This window comes from Meriones unguiculatus, chromosome X, assembly GCF_030254825.1.
Source record: "Meriones unguiculatus strain TT.TT164.6M chromosome X, Bangor_MerUng_6.1, whole genome shotgun sequence".
Taxonomy (NCBI): Eukaryota; Metazoa; Chordata; class Mammalia; order Rodentia; family Muridae; genus Meriones; species Meriones unguiculatus.
Genome location: NC_083369.1, coordinates 119,729,710 through 119,742,978, shown reverse-complemented (window position 1 = coordinate 119,742,978; position 13,269 = coordinate 119,729,710). Strand labels below are relative to the sequence as shown.

General features: G+C 48.6%; 1 long non-coding RNA gene across 1 annotated transcript in view; it reads left to right on the top strand.

Moving 5' to 3' along the window:
• Nucleotides 1–13,269, top strand: part of LOC132650063 (uncharacterized) — a 56,140-nt gene that overhangs the window by 17,019 nt on the left and 25,852 nt on the right. The window contains exon 3 of the long non-coding RNA XR_009588416.1: nucleotides 3,207–3,336. This is a non-coding gene — a long non-coding RNA (uncharacterized LOC132650063). The remainder of the gene's footprint in view (nucleotides 1–3,206; nucleotides 3,337–13,269) is intronic.

Below are 13,269 nucleotides of genomic sequence, written 5' to 3'. Positions count from 1 at the left end.
AGGATACACACCAAGAGGATAAAAGGCTGGGGCGTAAAACAGGAGGTTCCTGGAGACTTGGGAAGGGCAGAAAGGTCTAGAAGGACAGGGAGGAGGACAGGGACCTGGAGAAGAGAAGGCTACAGAGAGAGTAGGAGTCAAAGGGAAGATCAGAGTCCTGAAGAGGAAGGCTGCATACATGGCAGCATGGCAGGAAGACAGGGATACAGCAGGGAGAAAATTGAAAGGATTGGAGTAAGCAACAGCAGGCTAGTTCACATATTGTACAAGATTTTTGGAATTTATGCTGGAGAAAAGATCTCGAACTAGGGAGGATAGACACTAGGCTGGATTATGTGGGCACAATGGAGATGGAGGATGTAGAGGAGGCTTCTATCTGGTTTGGGAGAATCAAAACTGTCGAGGAGCAGAAACCTGGGAGGAAAACAGGAGTTTCTCTGCAGAAGCATTGGAGGCTCACATGATTGATAGACTGTCAGGAAAGGACAGACATCTAGAGAAGAGACCAGGAGGATGTACAGATGCGCACAAAGCAATGTGGGAGAAAATGGTGAGGATGTAGGCAGGAGAAACATCTGTGATAGGAGGCTTGTGTTTGACTGGAAGCTGGGCCTGTCAGAAAAACTGGGAAAGAGAAGACAGATGGGAAGGGAAAATGGTAGCCTCTTCTCATAAAAATGGTAGCCTGCTGTAAGAAAGTAGGCTGGAGACTAATTTCAAGTTCAGAGAGAATGAGAAAGTTTGGGGCTGGACATTTGGCTGAGCACTAAGAACAACAGTCTTCTCTTCTGGAGGCCCTAAAGTTGGATTCCAAGTAGCCATATGAGGCTCACAACAGTCTGAAACTGCAATCCTGAAGAGATTCAACACCCCCTTCTTGTCTATATTCACTTAACGTTTAGTGCATGTACACAGGCAAAGGACAGCACTCAGAGAAAATTGGTAATGCTTCTTGAGAAGTAATTTTTAGTAATAGGGAAGAGTTTAGTGTATACTTGTTATGTTTGGAGAACAATACTAGAAGGAGGTTCTGGTGAGGATGAGATTCTAAACAGTGGAGAGAGGAACATTTGTGAAAGTTAGGAATTTGTGTAGAGGGAATTGAGAAGGGGCAGGTTGCATTGCTATGGCAGGGTAAAATACTTAGACGAGGGAGGAGGGAAGGTACCTATAGAGGAGGGTTTCAGGATTAGAGCATGAAATGGATGCTAGGATGTTGGGCAAGGAAGTCTTGTGTGGAAATCATGGTCTCTGTTAGGCCCAGAAGGAGTGGAGGGAACTGTGCATGGCAATCTTTAATTTCAGCACTAGGGAGGCGGGTGCAGGGAGAGCTCTATATTCGAGGACAGACTAGTGTACTGAAAAAGTTGCAGAACACTGGGATACACAATGAAACCCTACCTCAAAAAACCAATCCTAATCATCATCAGCAGCAGCAGCAGCAGCAACAGTAGCATCATCAGTAGGGGGACATAAGGTCTAAGCAGCAGGACAGGAGATTGTAGTTGAGGGTAGCAGGTTCCAGAGGTCCCAAGGGACATGAGCACTTAAGTAGCTTGGGGAGGGTAGCAAGAGATCTGCAGGCTTCAGGTAAGGGTTGGTTGGTCCTGAGTCTCTAAAGAGCATCCCTAAAGACACAAAGATGTTGAGTGACTGGAGCTAGAAGACAGGAGAAGGAGGACAGGAAAAATAGAAGCCTGTGTTAGTGGGATTATAGAGAAGAGTGGAGGAGACAGGGTTCACAAGAAACTAAGACAGAATGCTTGAAGAACAGTGTGGGAGGATGTTATGGGGAGTAGCAGGGGTTTGTGAGAAATGGAGAAGTCTGCAAAGTTGGAAATACTGTATCTAGGGGAAGGATTCTCAAGAAAGGGTCAGATTTTTTGGTAAGTAGGAAGGATCAGAAGGGAATGAAGGTCCTGGGGAGAGCAGGATACCATTTTACCAGAAGCTGTCTGAGGGCTTCTAGGAATCTAGGTCTCCAAGCCAGCAAAATGCAGTGGAGGCTTAGTGGTGGAGAGCACCTTAGAGAGGTGGTCATTTGGCTAAGGACATACTAGCTGGCTGGGTAATGGCCAACATTTACTTTGAAATGTTGGAGGCTCAAGGGTAACAGAGCAAATGGCTGGAGTTGAGGGATAGGTTTCCAGACTCAGGGTTCAAAGGTGTACTAAGGCAGAATCCTAGGTAGCAGGCCCTATAGGGAGACCAGAAAGAGGGGAGAAGTTTGGGGATTATGGCTGGACTTTCCGTAGGTCAGGAGACTCAGGGATCCTAGGAGCCCAGGGGGAAGACAAGACATTGAGAGGGATGAAATAGAATAGGAGGAAGACAGGACACCCAGGCTGGGCACAGGTCTGGAGAGGAGGAGGACAGGATTCCAGGTCCTTAGCAGTCTGCGAAGAAGAGCAGGCTTTGGTGGGAGCATGGAAGCCTTGTTGGAAATTGAGGCTGTTCAATAGCACAGTGCTGTCGATGAGGTCAGGACACTCACAGGGAAGATAAATGACTTGGAAGTGGTGGCATGACGGGAAAAGACTAGTTGGCCAGAAGGATAGGATAGTTCATAAGGGCCAGAGAGGAAAGAAGGCTATGGGAGAGTATGAACTTAGAAAGAGGGAACACAGTGCCAGAGATGTATTAGGATACCAGGAGGACAGGACTGCAGCCAAGAGGAGAATCACAGGATGGGAAGGAGTCATTCCAGGGCATTTTGTGTTCAACATGTAATTTAGGAATCCGAGGGTAAAGCATGCTACTTATTTCAGAGGAGATCATGAACCAGAGAGGGTAAGCACTCTGCTGGGTTTATAAGCAGGATGAAGGTGAGGGATGCTGAGGAGGGTCCTGTCTAGAGGAAGTGTCAAAAGCTGGTATTGACAGGAAGCCTGGGAAAAGATCAGGGAGTTCTCTGCAGGAGGAGAGGTGTCTCCTATGGGTGGTAGGATGGAAGGAAATAGCAGAGACCTAGGTAGAAGGCCTAGATTGTGTGGAGATAAGCAGGAAGCAATGAAGGAAGGGAGGAGGAGCAGGATTTAGCCTGGAGGCTGAGTGAATCAGGGTGAGGGGAAAGATACATTCATAGGACAATGGAATCTTCCTGTAGAAATGGTTCAGGAATTAGGGCCACCATTTGGGGTAGACAAGGCGATTGTGGGTGTGGCTATCTGGCTCAGCACTCAGGACTACTCTCTGCACCTCCACAGGCCAAGTCTGACTCAAAGGATCCACATGGGACTCAGAACACTGTGAATCTTCACTCCCATGGAATCAGCAATATCTTCTACAGTATCCTGGAACCATTTGTGCACTTGCGTGCTGAGATAATGTACACGGGTAAGGTGGCCATTGAAAGAAAATTCAGTGACTACTGGAATTAGGAACCACTGTACGGTGGAATTTTAATTGAGGATAGGGAAGGGGGGTGGAAGTCGTGGGAAGCTTAGAGTGCAAAGGAAACCTAATAAGCCTAGAATAGACATGAGGAAATTTTCCTATGGAGATGGGACGGAACATGAATTGGAGGCTTGTGTCTCGGCAAAGAAATCTCACAAGGAAGGCAAGATGCAAAGACTGGCCTGGAGGACAGGAGAACTAGGGTAAGAGTATCAGACCCTAAGAGGCAGGTAAGTCGACCGATGAGAATATTAGGAAAGTTGCAAGCAGGGGATGAGGTTGAATGATCCTAAGGATCCCTGAGGGTTTGGGATGGCAGAAGGATGGTGTTAGGCTGCTGAAAAAGAGAAAAATCAGAATAGGGTAAAGAAGAATCCCAGGAAACATGTTAGCAGGTGGATGGAGAGGAGGGCAGGAGACACAGAGTCACTGCAAAACTCAAAGGACGGATACAGGATTGACAGGTCTTGAGCAGATGTCATTGGTAGAAATGGGAAGTGATGACAGAAATCTGGAAGACTGGAGATGTTCAGTGTCAGGATGGATGTTAGATGGAGAGTAAGAATTCAGAACAGTTAAGAAGCCTGGAAGGATGGAAGGAAGTTCATGGGTAGAGCAGTACATGGTGTTCCAGAAGCAGTACAGGGTATCTAGGGTTCTGCTATCTTCCTGAGAACATCCAGTTCAGACTTGGGAAGCAGAGGGCAGAAGGGAAAGGTCAGTTGGATACAGCTTCCCAGGTAAAGAACCACATCTGTGTTGAAGTGTCAGAGGTGCAGTGGTATGGGGGCAAATGGCTAGGGTGTATTGTTAGGGCCTCAGGACTCACTGGCCAGAGGCTGGGGGAAGCCAGAAGTGTAGGCATCTGTGTTGTGTAAGGCGACGTCAGGGGAGTGCAGAAGTCTCCTTAGGACACCCTAAAGCTCAGTGTGTGCCTAGGCAGAGAGAGGAGATTGGGATTTTGAGAGAGATTAGAGTCACTGAGAATGATAACACTATGGCCTGTGTGAGTGCAGGGTACCAGAATGGAGGGCATGAGGGTAGAGGTTGTGAAGGCTCTGAGGATGTACAGTGAGTTCATGGGAATCTAGAATCCTGAAGGAGAGTGAGAGACTGTCTGAGGAGGGTAAGACAGTCACTCCTAAGACAGGAGCCTGGGAGTGAGGTAGGAGATTCAGACTCTGGAAGGCTTGGAGGAAAGGAAGGCAAGGGCCAAGGATGAGAAGCGAAGGCTAACAGGAAAAGAGAAGGGATGTGGAGAGCAGAGTGCTGACATGGAGGGCAGGATGTCTGGGGGACAGGACAGCTACCCACAGGGGACTCTGGGTGGAGAGAGCACAAAGTGGATTATGAGTGGAGTGTTTCACATGGAGGTTAGGAGTGTTGGGGGAATATAGGATTGGTATTGTAGGGTGGATTACCTAGGGATAAACTAGGCAGGATTGATATAGGATGGGGAGGAAAGAAGGATGGGAATGAGTGCTGCAGGGGAGAGTCCCAACCTTAGTGGAGAATCAAAACTGGGAGAGATGAGGGGGACGCCAAGAGAACGTCAGAAGGAGGTGGTGTATTGAACTGATGGTAGCTTAGCAGGAGGGACAGAAAGGAGGCTAGGAGGACAGGTGTATGTGGAGGTGAGCTTAGGCTCTGCAGGAGGGAAGGAGGCTGAGAATGAGAGCAGTAGGACAGGACCGGTGGCATAGTAGAAGGTCTGGCATTTGGCAGGAGGTTAAGGAGAAGGTGGCGGTTCTGCCCAGGAGAGGTTAAAACAGCTGAGACTGAAGGAGAAGCTTCATCGAACGTTGGAGCCAAAAGTTCAAACAGCCTAGGGGAATCTCATGCTAGAACCATGGGTCAGAATTCAGGACGATAATCTGCTTCTCCAGATGTCCAAGGTTCACTTCCATGTACCCTCATGGGATCTCAAATACACAGGCCTCTCCCTTCCCAAGGGATTCCATGTCATCGTCCAGACTTCCCTGAGACCACCAGTGTATCTGTTACTTAGACCAATGGCACCTGCCGAGCTAGTCACAGAGCTTTTGTAATATTTTTAAAGAATAGGCAATATTTTAATAATAGGAAAGATGTTCCTTTACTGCAGTGATAGTTGGGACACTGAGTACTGGGGGGATGTTCTGGTATAGATTAGGTACAGGGAATATACTAGGCTATTGGATGGTAGGAGTCTGGGGAGGAGATCAGGAAGCCAAGGGAAGCTTAGAATGCTATAGGAGGGTGACATGTAAGCCCAGACGAGAGAAGAGACAAGGTGCCTGCAGAAGGAGGACTTTAGTGTCAGAGCATGGATTGGACGGTCAGGGGGAGAAACATGTCTAGCAAGGAGGTCAAGACACACCTTGATAGGTCCTGCAGCTTAGTAGAGGTGCAAAGAGATCAAAGAAGACAAAAAGTTCAGGGGGAGGGCACCAGGTGGCAGCAGGTTCCTAGGTTCAGTAGTAAAGGATCAGATAGGTTGGGGAAGCCATCAGAAGGTTGAATGGAGGGGATGGGTGCCAATTGATGTGTAGGAGAGTAGGAGGCTGTGAGAAGGCAGAAGGATGATGAAGACAGAGGCAAAGGGAAATTTGAAGGGGAATAGTGAAAAGCAAAAGGCTGACAATGATGGTAGGGAGAAGTGGCAGAGCAAGAAGCTGAGAATGAGTGTAGAAGGGACAGAGGGTGAGCAGGTGTCATGAAGAGGAGGAAGAGGCTGGAGGTGATGTCAGAAGTCTAGAGCATTAGAAATCCTGTCGCTGGGAGCAGGATGATCAGGGAATGATAGGAGATGGGCATGTGGAAATGATGGGAAGGAGAATGAGAATGATTGGGAGAGGAGGACATGGGGTGCCCAGTAGTCCCAAGGTGTATAGGAATCAGAATGTGGAGTCAGGAGGATCCAGTGTAGCGTTGGGAGTTGGAGGCTGAAGACTAGACTGGAGGTCTACTCATCACTTAATGGTCATCACCCAGTGGCCATTACACAATGACTGTTATACTGTGATAGCAAACAATGGCCATCACCCACTGTGTCCATGACATAGAAGACATACTCGGTGGTCATCAAAACGTATGACAACACAACACAACTAGGTAGTGAAAAACAAATTAGAGTGTGCATTGAGCAGGGTGAGGGTCAGTCGTTGAAATGGCTGGAGAGGAGGCAGGAAGCTCATAGCTGCTGGAGAGGAGACTGAGATAAGGCAGATGTATAGGTATCTGGGCTGGGTAGGGAGACTGCCAAGAAAGGGAAAAGTCTGGGGAGTCTGGGAAGTTTCTACTCAGGAGAGCAGGAAGCTCATGCTAAGCTGATGAGGCCAAAAGAGGTCAGCATGCTGATAGAGGGTAGCAGACTGAAAATGACTGGATGGGCAAAGAGAAGTTAGTTCCCCACATTGGAGGGTAAGAGGTTGGAGGCTTTGGTGGCTGCAGGGATGTGGAGGGAGTTTCTGAGAGGATGGAAGCTTGGGTTCAGAGCCAGAGAAATACTGAGGGTACAGTGGCGTTGAGGAGGACAGAACTCTTCTCATTGGGAGGAAAAAGGTCTGGTGAGAAAGGTAGGAAGTTGAGGGAGATGTTGAAAGGCTAGTAGGAAAGAAGGGCAGGGTAGACAGTAGGGGCCAGGGAGGGGAAGAGAAGGTTAAAGCATAAAAGCCTAAGAGAGGCCAAGCGTTGGAGAGAGGGGCAACATTTTTGTTAAGATAGTAAGAGGACAGGGCACCAACAGACAGAAACTTCAAGGGGAGCAGAGAGCACAAGGGCAGTGAAGGTCATGTGTTAAACCAGGAGGTGAGAAGTCTGAAAGCAAAGAAGGTTTGGATTCTCCTCGGAGGATACTGAAGCAGAGAAATTAGCCGCTAGGCTGTAGTGGAAAGGAAGAAAGAGGATGAAGAATGGAGGGAAGGATGTCAGCCTGTGAGGGAGTTAAGGTGGGGAAGCATGGGAAGATGACATGGGGTGGCTCTGCAGGAAGGGAGGAGGCTCAGATGAATGGTGGCTTGGGAGGAGATACAGAAAGAAGGGTAGAGTGGAGGGCAGACATCTGTGGAGGTGAGCAGGAGGCACTGTGGGAAGAAAAGTAAACATGTAGACTAGAGAATGAAGGTTAGGAGGCCCTGGTGGTCAGGCTGAGGAGGTCAACTAGTAAAGAGATTTGTGAGAAGGGAGAAAGCCCTTAAGCTCCATCTGCAGGAAAGCCCTAATTGGGGGACAGAGGAGGACATGGGAAGGGTTCAGAAAGGAAGTCAAATGCAGCTCAGGATACTGTGTAAGGCTTGTCTCGAGGGTTTCAGTATCAGGGCATTGGTTGGAGGCTGGGCAAAAGCACAGGTGCCTGAAGAGAAGATCAAGAGGCTCTCACTGTGGTCAGGAGTGTGGGAAGAGCCACAATGATTGAACAGGTTAGGAAGAGGCTCTGGTTAGGGTAGCAAGGTGAGGGGTTCTTGTGGTGTATGGGGGTGTGAGGCTTCTTAGGAGGGCAGCAGGAGGGTTGAATGCACCGAGGGGAGATGAATGATCTGGAGGAGGGTAGGAGGACAGAAGGGCTGTGAGGCTCCTCGGTCTAAAAGAGTAGCAAAGGAGTATTGAGAAAAGCAGAAAAATGGGGATCTGTGTATGGGTGTGAATGAGGAGGAGAGAAGCAAACAGTGGGAGAGCATGAAACTAGGGAGGAATGCAGGAGGGACAAGGGTTGAGCCTTCATGGGTTTCACATGGAGGCTGGAGGTGATAGGTAGCATATGTCTGGAAGACAGGAAATCTTTGGTTCAGTAGTGGGTCAGTCTGTGTCTAGTGAGAAGGCTTGAGACAAGGGAAAGAAGTTCCCTGAAGCAGTAGACTATAGAGCCGGGTGCAGTGGTGCAAGCCTGTAATGCCAGCACTCTGGGAGGCAGAGGAACCAGATCTCTACACTCAAGGCACCCTGATCTAATAGGTGAGTCTAGGACAGCTGGGGTTACACCGAGAAACCGTGTCTTGAAAAACAAAAGAGAGAAACAAACAAAACAGTAGAATATTGGGGGCTAGAAGAGTTCCCAGGGTGTGTCGTATTCTGGAAGCAAGAACAGTGTGATCCACTGGAGGCTTAGGATATGGCAAGCAGAAAGCTACAACTGGCAAGTTGCTAAGGGCAGGGTAGCTGGCTAGAGCATGGCAAAGGTCTGGGGTAAAATGTTGGAGGATGAGGATCAAGAAAGTAAATGGCAAGGGAGGAGGGCTGACGGCCCAGGCTTGGTGAATAGGACTCTGAAATAAGGCAGAAGTCTAGGTATCAGGGATGCATAGGGGGAACAGAAAGGAGGGCAGAAGCCCTGGGAGAGTGGCAAGACTGCTTAGGAGGACAGCAGGCACGGTTCCTAAGTGCTTATGTGGGTATGGGTGAGCACAGTGAGTTCACAGAAGGATGGAAGCCTAGGGATCCATAGGGCGGTGATTCAGAGATGGTTCTAGGGTATGGAATCTGTTGAGCATAAGGCACCCATCCACATGCCAAAAGACTGGGGAGTAAGTCAAAAGATTCCCGGATATGTTAGAAGCCTAGGGGAGCAGAGGGCAGGGAACGCCTACAGATAACGGAGAAACCTAAATCTAATGAGTGAGTAGGAGTCAAGTGAGGGGCAGAGTGCTCGAGAGGAGGGCTGCACTCTTGGCAGGGTATAACGATGACAGGGCAGGAACTGACAGGATCAAAAGAAAGAGAGGGCTGAAGGCTAGGCATGGCACAGTGTTTCAGGAGGAAATGAGTGGTCTGAGGGGAAGGCGGGTTACATGCTCCAGGGAGACTAGGCTGGTGTGGGAAAGAATGGTGCTAAGATTGTAGAGGAGGGGCCCTTCCAAGGGGAGAGTGGGAAGCTGGGGAGGAGGCAGGGAGTCAGATCAGAAGCCAAGAGGATCTTACAACAATGGGAAGAGGCTCTGAATGTCTGGTAGGAAGAGCTGAGACTCAGGCAGGGAGGATTAGGCTGTTTATGGCCATTGTTGGAGAGATGGGGCAGGGATGGGGAGGTAGGAAAACAGGTCAGGTAAAGAGAGGCTAAAGGAGGCAGACGGCTTAAGAGTAAAGACATAGGCTAGGAGCACAGGCCTGGAGGGCTTTAGAAGGAGGCTATAGGAAGAAAAGAGGGTAGAAGTCTGGGGAGAAAGGTCCAATGCTGAGAGGAGTTTGCAGGTTGGGAGAGGACAGGACAGTAAGGACCAAGGCAGGGTGCTAAGGGGAGGTGTAAAAGAACAGCAAGGGGGGAAGCCTGAGGAGGTCATCAAGAAGAGTTGTATATCAGCAGGCTAGGGGTAAGACACTGGAGATGAGGACAGAATCTAAGGTAGATGGTATTTTAGGAGACTAACAGAGGGTCCAGGGATGAGGAACAGTGCAAGAGGCTCGTGGAAAAGGAATAAGAAACAGAGAAGGCAGAAGAGAAGGAAGGGTAGATGAGAGCAAAATGATGGAACTGAGGAAAGAAAGGCATAAAGGAAGTCAGGAGGGCCAGAAGGAAGAAAGGAAATGAGTCCAGTGCAGGATCTAAGGAAGGGAGTGAAGGAAGCAGTGAGGTTAAGAAGGACAGAGGGAAGGAGCAAGACAAAAGAAGAGCAGGCTGCTCGGGGGAAAGCATGAAGCTGGGAGAAGAGAGCAGGATGAGGAGGAGAAGAATAAGGATCTGTGAGGGTGTGTAGGAACATTAGCTGCAGAGCAAGAAGTAGAGGCTAGCCAAAGGGCTGCGAGGAAGTAGAAGGCTAAAGAAGAGGACCCATGGAAATGAGAAGAGTCTGAGGTTAAATGGAAGGGAGGGAGTCTGGGGAAGAAGACAGGAGACTGAGGAAGCAGGTGAAAACTTGATGGTGGTAGAAAGCTCTGGGAGAGCTGAAGGACACTAGGGGATGAAAGAGGGCTCAAGGGAGCTAGGAGTTGTACATGCGGATAGGAGGCTGGTGTGTAGGGTAAGGCTTCATGAGAGGGGTAGAGAATGGGGAGTGACAGGACAGCTATGGAGGTGAAAGGAGAATAGAGGCATAAAATGGCTGAGAAGAGAAGACTCCCAGGTTGTAGAAGTCTAAGGAGAAGGGATCAGAGACTCTGTTTAAGGGCAGGAAGTAGAGGATAGAAGTATCTAGAGAAGATAGAAGGAGAGAGAGAGGCAGAAGTATGATGAGGAAGGTGAGGGAGCAGGGCAAACTCAGGGCAAACATTGGAGGATGAAGAGGAAAGCCTGGAAGGTTTTGAATATTAGGAAGAGTCCAAGAGTCTGGGAAGAAGGGCAGGACCCTGATGACCAGAAGGAAAAGAGCGTAAACGGTAGAGTGGAAAGCTATAGTGGATTTAATGGAAGTTTAGTTGACAGAGGAGGAAGGACAGAGAGATAATGATGCTTCTCCTCATTCTCTGGGGAAGAGTACAAGAGGACAGAAGAAAGGTGATGATGAGGAGAGGAGGAGGCACACCAAAGTGGCATAATATGGAGCAGGATGCTAAAGGTTGAGGAAGAGTACAGAAAACTCAGGGACAGGACAGGAGTTCGGGGAAGAAGCCAGACACTCAAGGGTGGTGAAGAATGCAGGTAGCTTAGAGGGGAGTCAGAAGGATAGGGTGGAAAGAAGACAGAACTGAGGCCATGATGCTCGAGGTGACAGGGTACCAGGGAAAAGGGATAAATTGACATGTCAGCAGACACACCAGGAGAGTTTCAGTAAGGAAAATAAGAAGGGTATCATAAGACTAGAGAAGACCTGGCAGAAGGTGAACTGTTTGCTGTACCTGACTAGTGCGTGGTGTGCACAGGCTCTGGAAATAAAGAATCAGGGGGAAAGAGGCTAGTGGGGAAACCCGAGGGCTATGAAAGGACACATAGGCTGGGCAAGAAGATAAGGAGGTACATGGTGAGGGTATTAAGTTCCAGGAGGTCCCCAGAGACACAAGAACATGAGTAGACTAAGGAGGGTATCAGAGGGAGTGGAGGCTCAAAATGGGGACCAAATATTCTTGAGGAGAGAAAGAGGCTCTGGGACAACAGAAGGGTCAAGAAGATGGGGTATATAAAGAGAAGGGAATGAGAGTCTGGAAAAGCACAGGTTTGGGAAAGAGATTAGGAGGATGATGGAGAGGAGGGAAGGAGATACAGGCGGTTGCTGTAAACTAAGAGGGAATGCAGGAAGGACAGGGTGAACACATGTCAAGGGTAGAGGCCAGAAGTGGGAAGTGAGGGCCAAAGTCTAGGAGATTGGAAATGCTAGACCTGAGGATAGTGGGAAAAGCCTTCTGCGGTGAGAAATTTTTTGGAAGAAAGTGTTTTCCTGGGAGAGAAAAAGACACTAGTGACCACAAGCAGTCCCAGGTGTCTAGGAATCTGGACCAGGGGGGTCCAGTAGAAACTCAGTAGATGGAGAACAGAAAGATAGCTTGTTGGTAGACTATAGGACAGTATTGGTGACTTCCTAAAAGAGAAAGCCTGGGCTGAATTGTCAAGAATGTTTTGGGGGTAAGAGGGCAGTTCTAGAGAGGAAGTCAGTAGTATCGGGAATTCTCTGTCAGGGGCTGAGATAAGGGAGAAATCTAGGTGTCAGGGCTGTGTGAGGAGACTCAAGATGTCGTAGCAGATGGCAAGACTGTGCAAGAGGAAAGGAGGCTCAGTGTGTACCTAGGGAACAGAGGAAGTCAGGATTTTGGAGGGAGTAGTAGGCAAGGAGGCTGACTGGATGATGAGATATGCTGGGTGTGGAGGGCTAATGTCTGGGGTTTTATAGGTATGTGTGTACGCACAGGGCTTTGACATGAGTCTGAAACTACTGGAGACATTCAGAGACCATCCTGGGACACAGTGTTCCTCGGGACAGGATACACACCAAGAGGAAAAAAGGCTGGGGAGTAAGACAGGAGGTTCCTGGAGACATGGGAAGGGCAGGAGGGCTTAGAAGGACAGGGAGGAGGACAGGGACCTGGAGAAGAGAAGGCTACAGAGAGAGTAGGAGTCAAAGGGAAGATCAGAGTCCTGAAGAGGAAGGCTGCATACTTGGCAGCATGGAAGGAAGACAGGGATACAGCAGGGAGAAAATTGAAAGGATTGGAGTAAGCAACAGCAGGCTAGTTCACATATTGTACAAGGAGGTTGGAATTTATGCTGAAGAAAGGATCTCTAACTAGGGAGGATCGACACTAGGCTGGATTATGTGGGCAGAATGGAGATGAAGGATGTAGAGGAGGCTTCTATCTGGTTTGTGAGAATCAAAACTGTCGAGGAGCAGAAACCTAGGAGGAAAACACGAGATTCTCTGCAGAAGGATTGGAGGCTCACATGATTGATAGACTGTCAGGAAAGGACAGACATCTAGAGAAGAGACCAGGAGGATGTACAGATGCGCACAAAGCAATGTGGGAGAAAATGGTGAGGATGTAGGCAGGAGAAACATCTGTGATAGGAGGCATGTGTATGACTGGAAGCTGGGCCTGTCAGAAAAACTGGGAAAGAGAAGACAGATGGGAAGGGAAAATGATAACCTCTCCTGATAGAAATGGTAGCCTGCTGTAAGAAAGTAGGCTGGAGACTAATTTCAAGTTCTGAGAGAATGAGAAAGTTTGGGGCTGGACATTTGGCTCAGCAGTAAGAACAACAGTCTTCTCTTCTGGAGGCCCTAAAGTTGGATTCCAAGTAGCCATATGAGGCTCACAACAGTCTGTAACTGCAATCCTAAAGAGAATCAACGCCCCCTTCTGGTCTATATTCACTTAACTTTTAGTGCATGTACACAGGCAAAGACAGCACTCAGAGAAAATTGGTAATGCTTCTTGAAAAGGAATTTTTAGTAATAGGGAAGAGTTTAGTCTATACTTGTGATGTTTGAAGAACAATACTAGAAGGAGGTTTTGGTGAGGATGAGATTCTAAACA